Below are 11,335 nucleotides of genomic sequence, written 5' to 3' on the forward strand. Positions count from 1 at the left end.
CAACAACAACAACAACAACAACAACAACAACATATTTATAATATATCTATACCCAGCCCATCTGGCTAGGTTTCCCCAGCCACTCTGGGCAGCTCCCAACAGAATATTAATAATAAAAACATGATAAAACATCAAACATTAAAAACTTCCCTAAACAGGGCTGCCTTCAGATGTCTTCTAAAAGCCAGATAGTTGTTTATTTCCATGACGTCTGATGGGAGGGCGTACCACAGGGCGGGCTCCACTACCGAGAAGGCCCTCTGCCTGATTCCCTTTGTAACCACATTTCTCACAGTGAGGGAACCGCCAGAAGGCCCTCGGAGCTGGTCCTCAATGTCTGGGCAGAACGATGGGTGTAGAGATGCTCCTTCAGGTATACTGGGCCAAGGCCTTATAGGGCTTTCAAGGTCAGCACCAACACTGTGAATTGTGCTTGGAAACGTACTGGGAGCCAATATAGGTCTTTCAGGACTGGTGTTATGTGGTCTCGGCGGCTGCCCCCAGTCACCAGTCTAGCTGCCGCATTCTAGATTAGTTGTAGTTTCTAGGTCACCTTCAAAGGTAGCCCCACGTAGAGTGCATTGCAGTAGTCCAAGCGGGAGATAGCCAGAGCATGTGCAAGGACTTGCTTCTAGTCTCTGCTCTTGGAGAATAAGCGAGGCATCCTCTCCTCAGCATCGTGACCACGATCAAGGATGGGTGAGGCATTGGCAGATGCTAGGGCGCATGGAGTGGAAGTGTTGCATTAGGGATGGAGCAGGGTGTGCCTGCTGCCCTCAGGCGCTGTGGTTGCTTCTTTCTCATTAACCATGTTGAAATAAAGTTCAACTGTCGGTCTGTTTTGCTTCTTCATATGTCATTGGGAGGCGGAGGGAGCTTCACCAAAGGCAGCAAAATGTTTTGGGCTGTCCCTGTCCACAATTCTGCTTTGCACCTGGAAAATATAAACATTAACTCACAATACAAGGTTAATACACACACAGCCCCATAGGACACACATTCGAAAGTCACACATACACATCATCCCTATGTCAGCGCAGCAGTATTTCAGACACAGCCCCAATGTTGTCATTACATCACTTTGATATCCCCAGTGTTACCAGGAAGAAGAGACGTTGGATGAAGATTGGAAGAAAGTTTTTTAAAAATGTATTTTGAGAATTAGTGTAACATTAATGAGTGTTAGGAAAAATGTTGGAATGAAACTATTTGGCTTTAGTAGAAATGATATAAGGAGTTATGTATAAACAAGTATTAAGTTTTAAGTTTTAAGACTTTTTATGGTAAGATAAGGTTAAAATAAATTAAGGTAAATTTAATGACAGAATATAGTGAAAGATGGAAAGGATTTGCTGAGTTAATTAATAGGTTAGACCGTTAAGATAAATTATATAACAAAAATTGAGAAAGATGGAAAGAATTTGCTGAAACAATTAATTAAACTAGAATACAAAAAGGGAGGTGTGAGGAGGTCGATGAAACAAGTAAATGAAAGATAATGATATGGAATATTGGATGTGTGTTTTAATGTTATTGTTGTTTTTTGCTGTATTGTTTTTTAATGTTCTTTTTATGTTTTTTCTTTTTCTTTTTTGTTGTTTTCTTTTCTTCTTTTTTCTGTAATTTTTAAACTTCTAATAAATATCATTAAAAAAAAAGATATCCCCAGTGTTGTCGCACTGATGTCCTGAGAGACCTGTTTGCCTTCCTTCCTCAAGAGTAGATGGATTGCTGATGCATACACTGACCATAAAGAGAGACACAGAGACGAATCCTATCTTCTGATCAGGATGAACTCTATCTCTAGATAGGTTTAGGAATATACCGGGTACTCAGAGAGGTAAGGGAAAGGGCTCAAAAGCACTTTCCGCATTCCAGGGCTAAACTTTGGCGCTGAAAGTAGGCCAAATCTAACCGCAGTGGCATTATGATATTATGACTCTGAATGCTAGTGGCTTGGAATCAGAGGTGGGCAGAGACCTGATGGACTCATGTCCAACTTGCAGGCTTCTTGGAGGCTTCTGGGGTGGGGGTGGGGGCTTTTAATATATATACATATATGTATTTAATTTTTATTTATGCTTTTCAGGTTTATACGTTTCACTGATTTTACAATAATTCTGACATTTTCAAAACTTGACTTCCTTCCCCCACTTTCTGCAGTTTCTTAAATTTATTTTTAATATCTTCTGTATATCCAAATTAACTTAATTTGCTCATTTATTCATCTACTTTAAATATAAACTCTTATAAAACTGCAGGTTGTTACAATAATCCTGCCAGTGTTCTTATCTGTTTACAATTTATCTGCAAATATTCCATAAACCATTTCCATTCTTTTATAAAAAGTTTGTTATCTTGATTTCTTATTCTTCTGGTAAGTTTCGCCATTTCTGCATATACCATAAGTTTTTGTATCCATTCTTCCTTTGTTGTGACTTCTGCTTCTTCCTATTTGGGGACAAGTAATGTTCTTGCTACTGTAGTCGCTTACGTGAATAAGTTTCTATACAGTTTCGGTAGTTCTGTCCCTATAATTCACAAAAGAAAAGTTTATGGTTTTTTAAAAAACGTTATTTTAAACATCCTTTTCAATTCATTATATATCATTTCCCAGTAAGCTTTAACCTTACTACAAGACCACCACATATGGTCCAAAGAACCTTCTTTCTCTTTACCTTTCCAACACTTATTTGATTTCGATTTATACATTTTTGCCAGTTTACTCGGTGTTAGTTCCCATCAATATATCATTTTCTTATAATTTTCTCTTAGACCATAACATGCTGTAAATTTTATATTCACATTCCACATTCCACAATCGTTCTCATGCTACAATATATATTTTATGACCAATATCTATTGTCCAGGCTTCTCTGAGGTTTCTGGTCAGCCACTGTGCTGGACCCAAGTGGCTTGATACAGCAGGTTCATCTTCTGTTCTGAGGTTCAGCCTTGGCTGAAGTGAACCCTTGCTCAGTTCATCCCGCACATCGAGATTTTTCCTCTTGTGCTTATATCACAAAGTTATATTGACTCCGCTGTGACCTCTCCCCTGTGATGGAGACAAGCTTTTCCCAATTACCGTTTGCCAGCTGCCGAGCTTCCAGGGAGATGAAGGCAAACTGCATTTGCTTCCAAGTTACTTTCAGCCTTTCCATCGAGAGCTTAGCAAAGCCAGATGTTTCTAAGTGACTCATCGTGGAGCTGTCTTTCTTGGCTAGACAACGCAACACTTTGGGACTACCACCCATTGTGCATCATTTCATCGCACGTGTGGTGTCCAGCTTCCTAGGCCTTGCAAAGCCCTAACTACTACTCAGTGACAATGATGAACAACAGGAGGCGAACAGCACTTCTTCTTATAAACTGTTAATCTCTCCCCAAGCCTAAGGCTGGATGACGCATAACCAATTTGTCAGATATGCAGTAGAAGCAGGTTTGCTCAAAGGTAAATCCCACTGTATTAAGTGGGATCTACCCAGAGGTAAGTATGCACTGTATTGCACTTAATTTGCTCTTGTCTTGTTACTAGACATATGGAAACTTCAAAAGGACACATATGACTCAACCATACTGTTGAATTATCGCAGTCCCGCACTGCTCTGCAGCATAGAAACCAAGGTATTCTGTATTCATACTTTTCAGAAATCTGGCAGCCCCAATGTTAACATGTCATGCACCAGAGGTCAAATCCACACCGAACATTTAAAGTACAGTCGTACCTTGGAAGTCAAATGGAATCCGTTCCAGAAGTCTGTTTGACTTCCAAAACGTTTGGAAACAAAGGTGCTGCTTCTGATTGGCTGCAGGAAGCACCCATCGTTCTGCCCAGACATTTCGGCCAGCACCCAGTCTTGTTCCCCCTGTCCTTGCCCGGCTCCTCGCTGTGGACCCTGCTTCGCCCGTGGAGGACTGTCTGCCGACCCTCGACTCAGGTCCTGGACCTCGCCCCACGGTAACCTCCCCCCTGGACCAGCACAGCGGGAGAGATAGAGTTATCTTGGCCCCTTTACCCAGGGCCGTCTTTACCCGGGGGTGCAAGGGGTGTGGGGTACCCGGGCACCGAATTCTGGTAGGCACCAAATGTATACCTCTCGATCAGCGGCAGTGAGAAGCCTCTGTTGCTCTGTTACTCTGTAGTGTCAAATATTCCCGACGAGTCAGGAAACAAAAGCAGTTTCCCCCCGCTGCATTGCTGTTACAGGTGAGTAATTCCCCCCCTCCAAAAAAAGCTGAACAACTTTGAGTTCGCCCCCCCCCCCTAGAGAAAGGTAAACAACTTTGGCTTCCCCCCTCCCAAAAAAGCTCAATAAAAGTTAATTTGGGTGCAGCAAAACTAAATTTGGGGGCACTTGGCGGATCTTTTCATCCTGGCGGCGCATATGTTAAAGATGGCCATACCTTCACCTCTTGCAGTGCCCCCACAAAAGAAGTCTTTTAAAAACAGAGATTATTAGGAGGCTGCTTCAGCTAAGATTGGATGGAGATAGTGGGTGAAACTAATGGGTTTCATTAAAAACATGGGGGAAACCAGCAAACAACAACAACAACAACAACAACAACAACAATAATAATAATAATAATAATTTATAATTTATACCCCACCCGTCTAGCATTAAGGGACCTCCTTCCTCTTTCCACATAATTCAAACATTGGTGCACACCTCTCAGATTGCATGTTGCTTTGTTGACCTAACAAATATTATTATTGCCCTGAATGATGGTGTTGTTTGGGGAGGGGGACCGGCTGAATCCGCTTTGCATTGGGAAAGTTGTTGGAGCGATTTGGTGTCACCTGGCATTCTGGTGTCTTGTTGCTATGTGCAGGGCTTATAAAACTTCCTCGGTGTTCGAGGGCAAAACCGTAGTGGCATGTAGCGAGTGTAAACCCATTGCAGTAATAGTGAAGGCACAGGCTTAACAAGAGGCAGTATTCTTGGCTTTTATTAGATTGAAGTCCTTTATCACAAATACCTTTGCAGCAGATACTGCAGACCAAAAAAGGGATCAGAAGAGGCTGTAATTAGGTTTTGTGTAGATAGGCATTTCAGTAAAGGGACCCCTGACCGTTAGGGCCAGTCGTGGACGACTCTGGGGTTGCGGCGCTCATCTCACTTTATTGGCTGAGGGAGCCGTTGTACAGCTTCCAGGTCATGTGGCCAGCATGACTAAGCCGCTTCTGGCGAACCAGAGCAGTGCACGGAAATGCCATTTACCTTCCCACCAGACCGGTACCTATTTATCTACCTGCACTTTGACGTGCTTTCGAACTGCTAGGTTGGCAGGAGCTGGGACCGAACAACGGGAGCTCACCCCGTCATAGGGATTCGAACTGCCGACCTTCTGTTCGGCAAGCCCTAGGCTCTGTGGTTTAGACCACAGTGCCACCCGCCTTTCAGTACTCTGCAGCAAAGCTGACGATTAGAAACCCTACAGTTCAAGAATATTGCATTTTGAGAGCTGGGTTGGGGAGACTTTTTGAAATACAGTGGTACCTCGGGTTAAGTACTTAATTCGTTCTGGAGGTCCGTTCTTAACCTGAAACTGTTCTTAACCTGAAGCACCACTTTAGCTAATGGGGCCTCCTGCTGCCGCTCCGCCGCGGCTGCACGATTTCTGTTCTCATCCTGAAGCAAAGTTCTTAAACTGAGGTACTATTTCTGGGTTAGCGGAGTCTGTAACCTGAAGCGTATGTAACCTGAAGCGTATGTAACCTGAGGTACCACTGTATAGCAACATCGTAATATATTGAAATAGAGGCACGTCAAAACCTGAAAGCAACTTGTAGACCTCATAGAGAGGAGTGGTCTTTAGAGCACTTAAGAGGACAGCAAACCAGACTGGATAAACATCTCTAAACTATGGTTGCTTGTTACGTTTGGAAACTCAAACCCTCTTTGGGTTCTAGTCTATGGTAGTTTGCTATGTCTGAAGAGAACAGGTATGAGGCTCTTCAGTGATAATATTAGTGAAATAAATTGTTGTATTTGGGGCTTCGGACATACCTCAGTTGATTTATGAACAGGATTGTCTACTTTTTTAAAAAAGTGTTAATACCATCTGCTTGGGACTTGAGGTGCTCTAAAGAACAAGTCCAGCTTGCTGCTTCATGTAACAGGTGGAGAAGAAATTCACACACTTTTTCAAGTGGTTGTTGCATTTGAGTATAAATAAGCGTATGTTTAGCATGAGGCGTTCTGAGCGACAAACCTGCTCATACCATGGCATCCAGCTTTTGGGGGGGATGCAGGTTCGTCAATTCAGAAACTGTTTCCAGAGTAGCTTACAGAACAAAATGCTGAAGTTAGAGAGAAATTGAGTATGGCCGATATCCAACTACTAAGGCATACTCAGGGAAGACTCGCGGATATAATCAGAATTAAGTCCATTGATCTCACTAGGTCAACTCTGAATACGACTCAGTTGGATATCACACTACAGTGGTACCTGAGGTTAAGTACTTAATTCGTTCTGGAGGTCCGTTCTTAACCTGATACTGTTCTTAACCTGAAGCACCACTTTAGCTAATGGGGCCTCCTGCTGCTGCTGCATCGCCAGAGCACAATTTCTGTTCTCATCCTGAAGCAAAGTTCTTCACCTGAAGCACTATTTCTGGGTTAGCGGAGTCTGTAACCTGAAGCGTATGTAACCTGAAGCGTATGTAACCTGAGGTACCACTGTATGCTGATTCCGTGAGATGCTAAAACACTGATTCTTACCTCACCCCCAAGGACTCGAATTTGTCCGATTCATTCCAAATCACCCTTGGGCGGTGAAAACCTCATGAATCACGGCGGCCCACAAAATGAACCTTCGGCACCCGAACCTGCGGGGTCAAAGTTTCATAGAATACATTTCATTCGATTCACTCCCAAGTGGAGCCAAAACCTCGCAAAAGCCCCCCTGCACCCTTTAGCAGTGAAAACCCTACATTTCATGGTGCCCCATAAAATGAGCCCCTAGAGCTCTAACGGTTTCTGCAAAAAAGTGACACCTGCAAATTTACTCCCAAGCGGCGCCAAATGCCAGGAAAACGGGCCCTGTAACATTTGACGGTACAAACCCCACGTTTCATGGTAAGCCATAAAATGAGCCCTCAGCACCCTAACCTGTGAGGTCACAGTTTCACCAAAAACCCGACACCATCAGATTCACTCGAAAGTGGTGTCAAACCCCTGCAAATTAAACCCTGCAACATTTGGCAGTGCAAACCCCACATTTTATAAAGGTAAAGGGACCCCTGAACATTGGGTCCAGTCGTGGCCAACTCTGGGGTTGCGGCGCTCATCTCGCTTTATTGGCTGAGGGAGCCGGCATACAGCTTCTGTGTCATGTGGCCAGCATGACTAAGCCGCTTCTGGCGAACCAGAACAGCACACGGAAACGCTGTTTACCTTCCCACCAGAGTGGTACCTATTTATCTACTTGCACTTTGACGTGCTTTCAAACTGCTAGGTTGGCAGGAGCAGGGACCGAGCAGTGGGAGCTCACCCCGTTGCGGGGATTTGAACCGCCGACCTTTTGATCAGCAAGTCCTAGGCTCTGTGGTTTAACCCAAGTAGGCCGTAAAACGAGCCCTTGACGCCCTCATCCGTGGTACAATGGGTTTTGACAAAAACCCAATGTCGTCCGATTCACTCAAAAGCGACATCAGACACCTGCAAATGGCCCCCTCCAACGTTTGTTGGTCCAAACGCCACCTTTCATGGTAGGCCATAATTTGCCTGGAGGAACGAAAACCCTTCAGCCAGCCCCGACTAAAAGCTGAGAAATGCAAGTGACAAAAATATTCCAGACTTTATGAGGTGTGGACCCAGGAAAACTGGGCATTTCCCTTTTGGTGCTGAAAGCAGCTTCAACCTGAATATGACTGGGCCTGTGGCTCCTTCTTCCTGCTGAGCTGAGCTCCGACTGTCCTACTATGTCAGAGCTACACTAGGCCTTAGTCACTTCATTTGTCAACCTGCCTTGACAGACAGAGCCTTTAACTTTTGGCCTCTTTAAGAAGCAAATTCCTTGTGCGCTGCCTCAGAGGTGGAATTTCCTGTAGGTCGGGAAACAAAGCTCTTGCGAAACGAACGAAGTATGGCTTGCTGGAGGCAACGGGTCCTGTGTGAATCGTAGGTGAAGTCACACTATTGCTCCGCAGACTCACAGATGGGGTAGATAGCAGGCTGAGAGTCACTGTGGAGAGGCTGTTTGTTTATTATACCTTTTTAAATTTCACATGGAGGGTTGAATCCAAGGCAAGTCATCCTATTAGTGCGTGACAGTCCATCTATTCCTCTGCCTGCTACACATGCCCACAAACCGGAATCTGTTCTAAAGGTACTTTCCCAGCTGCATTTTCACAGGTAGAGGTGGACAGGTGACCAACTTTGTGTGTGAGCGATTGAGATGCAGTGGTGTAGTGTGGGTTGTCAGCACCTGGGGCAAGGCAAGTAATTTGCGCCCCCTCTGCCCTAGGGGCAGAGAGCTGCGAGTGCGAGCGCCCCCTCCCAGATGTTGCGCCCGGTGCGGCCGGCCCCCCCTGCACCCCCCACGCTACGCCACTGTTGAGATAGATTAAGAAAAGTTATCTGAAGTCTTAAATGTTATTTTCATACTGAAAAAGTGGATCTGACTGCAAGATGGCAGTTCTCAGAAAGCCAGTGTGATGCACTCTATGTAAAATATTGGACCAGTGGTTCCCAGTTGGGGGTTTGGGGACCCCGGGGTGTCCATGGAACACACCCAGGGGGTCCACAGCACCATCCCCTGCCAGGGACTCGCTTATTTTGTTAATTGCCCAGTGAAAGCTGCAATAAAGATCCATGGATCATCCAGCCTCGGTTTGTGCCTGCATGCTGGCAGTGGGGAAACCTGTGAAAGAGTTTCTGGGTGGCAAGTGAGCTGGGATTGGGCACAAAACTCTGACACAGTTTCTTAGGGCTCTTGCGATTGGAGGGGGCTGTGGCATAGCTGTCAACTGTCCCTTATTTGGTGGGAAACTCCCTTATCCCAGCGCCGTTTCCCGCTGCTATCCCTTATTGATGATGTTCCTTAAATTTCCTGGGTTTCAAAGGAAGCGGCTCCTATCCCTCCCTCCCTGCCAGCCAGGGAGGAGGGAGGCTCCAACTGTGTTGCTTGGCTGCCCAGCCTGCCCCCCTCCGGCCTCCTCTCACCTGCCCCCGGGAGCCCCTTCCCGCTGGGACTGTCTGGAGCCTTGATCCCTTCTGCCGCCATCCTTCTCATGGCCGCCAAACTGAGCTTCTCTGCCTGGGGCCTCCCCTCTGCCCTTTGCCGCTGTCACCTCTCCCGCTAGTCCGTACTGTGGTTGCGCCGCTGAAGGACCCAGATGAGATGGGCAGCCTGGTGCGGCCTATTAATTGCTGAGGAGCCTTGAGAGGAGAGCGAGGGCAACCATAGAGAAAGCAGTTCAGAGAGAGGAGGAGGAGGAGGAGGCGGAGGCACGGGCAGGTGTTCAAGGGCTAACCATAGAGGGGGAAAGCGGAGGAAGGACCGCAAGCGCTTCTCCCATAGATTTGTAGTGGTAGACTAGCATAGATGGTCTGATCTGCGGGTTTACTTCGGGCGCTATTTCCCCCCCCCCTTTCTCCCGCTCCGCCTGATGGAACTGAGAGCTGCAGATGGAGCATGAGAGAAAAGATACAGAACTGCAGCAGCATCTTTGTAGCTTGGACTTCGTTTTGCGCAAAAAGTGGTTGCTGCTTGTAGTTATTTAATTGCAGTGTTTCATAAGCTGGTTTCTTGAGCAGCAACCTCTGGAAACGAAGGACTAAAAACCGGCGCTGCTCTCCCAAATTATCTGGTCCCTTTTAACTTCGTATTTCATCTGCTTGTCTAAAATCCCTTATTTTGGCTGCTGACCCCTTGTTTTCGAGGCTGCTGGTCCCTTATTTTCAAATCTGTAAGTTGACAGCTATGGGCTGTGGGGAGAGACTGTGTGTGTGTGTGTGTGTGCGCGCGCGCTTGCTCCATGGTGTGGATTCATGTGCTTATCATTAAAAAAAAAATTAAGGGATCCCTTCCCCTTTTGAGGCATCTGATCAAGGCCTGTATTTTAAAATGAGCTTAAAGATATATTTGCAAATGCTTGTATGTTTCATGCCAGGCAGAAACCAGCTGGCTAAGTACTTTGGCAGTTGTTTATCTTCCTGCTCTCCTGAACAAGGGCCCCCCTGATTTATAGCAGTAGCAGGAGACAAGTTTCTCAAAGTTGTAAAAGGAAATTACAGGCTGGGAGCAAATGTTACACTGACCCTACATATTACAGAATACAATCAAGCTGCAAAAACACTAATTAAGAGTTGGTAAATAGTAAGATTTATTGTTTAACAGAAAATAATACCATGTGCCTCCCATCAGACTCTAGCCATATTTTCCTAAGGTTTAAGGTATACTGAGAGAGTTAAAGGGCAATAAATTTTGGGAAGAGCTAATGGGAAAAGCAGCTGGCTGGGAAAGGAGGGTGTAAACTGAAGAGGCTTCTTTTGAAGCTGTTTTTACTGAGTTCCTTTTTTTACTTTGCAAAGGCCTTTTCTTCTAAAAAGCTATTTATGTTATGTGTGAGATTTGTTGGCTTAATGTAATTATGCAAAGGATTTAGAAAGTAAGAAATGTTAGATTCTTATGTTAGATTCTTATTTCATTGATGGTGTGTGAGAATGTGAACCCAAAATCTCTGTTTAGATAGAATTTAATACCATGAGCCATTTGTTTTAGCCATTTGTTTTGGAATGCAGGGGCAACAGGGGCAAAAGGTGATCTGGTAATTAAGGTGCCTTGTCGAGGCAAATGTAAGATATATGGCTACTTGTCTGCCATTTATGGATAGATGGAAATATAGCTCTTTGTCTCCCATAAAAGGTAATAGGAAATGGGTGTATCTTTTATGATTGGTTCTAGCAAACAGCCAATAGGAATATCAACCAGGCTGATTGGACAGAGGCAGCCAAAGGAGGAGCAAGGGGGCTGGGCTGAGGAAATATAAGTGCTGGCCATCAGGGCTGGAGGGAGCAGAGCTTTGGTAACCATATACCACTGTGTCTCTCATTTATTTGTCTGACAAATAAATTATTATTTTAATTTCTCTATTGCTGCATTGAATATTTCATTCCAGCTAAGCGTTAACCACAAGCAGGGTGCTACACTTTCTCTCTACTTATTAATTGAAAAGAACTTCTAACGGCTTTCAACGACTAGCAAGTTTAGAGGACTCCCCCACTGCTTGCATGAATCTTTTCAGTGTGAATCATGCTGTAATGTGTATGGGTTGCTCGTGCGTAAGTTGCCGCCTCTCCAGGCTTTGTTGCCTTGCTAAACCTTTCAG

Source organism: Podarcis liolepis, assembly GCF_965112155.1.
Source record: "Podarcis liolepis genome assembly, chromosome: 2".
NCBI classification, from domain to species: Eukaryota; Metazoa; Chordata; class Lepidosauria; order Squamata; family Lacertidae; genus Podarcis; species Podarcis liolepis.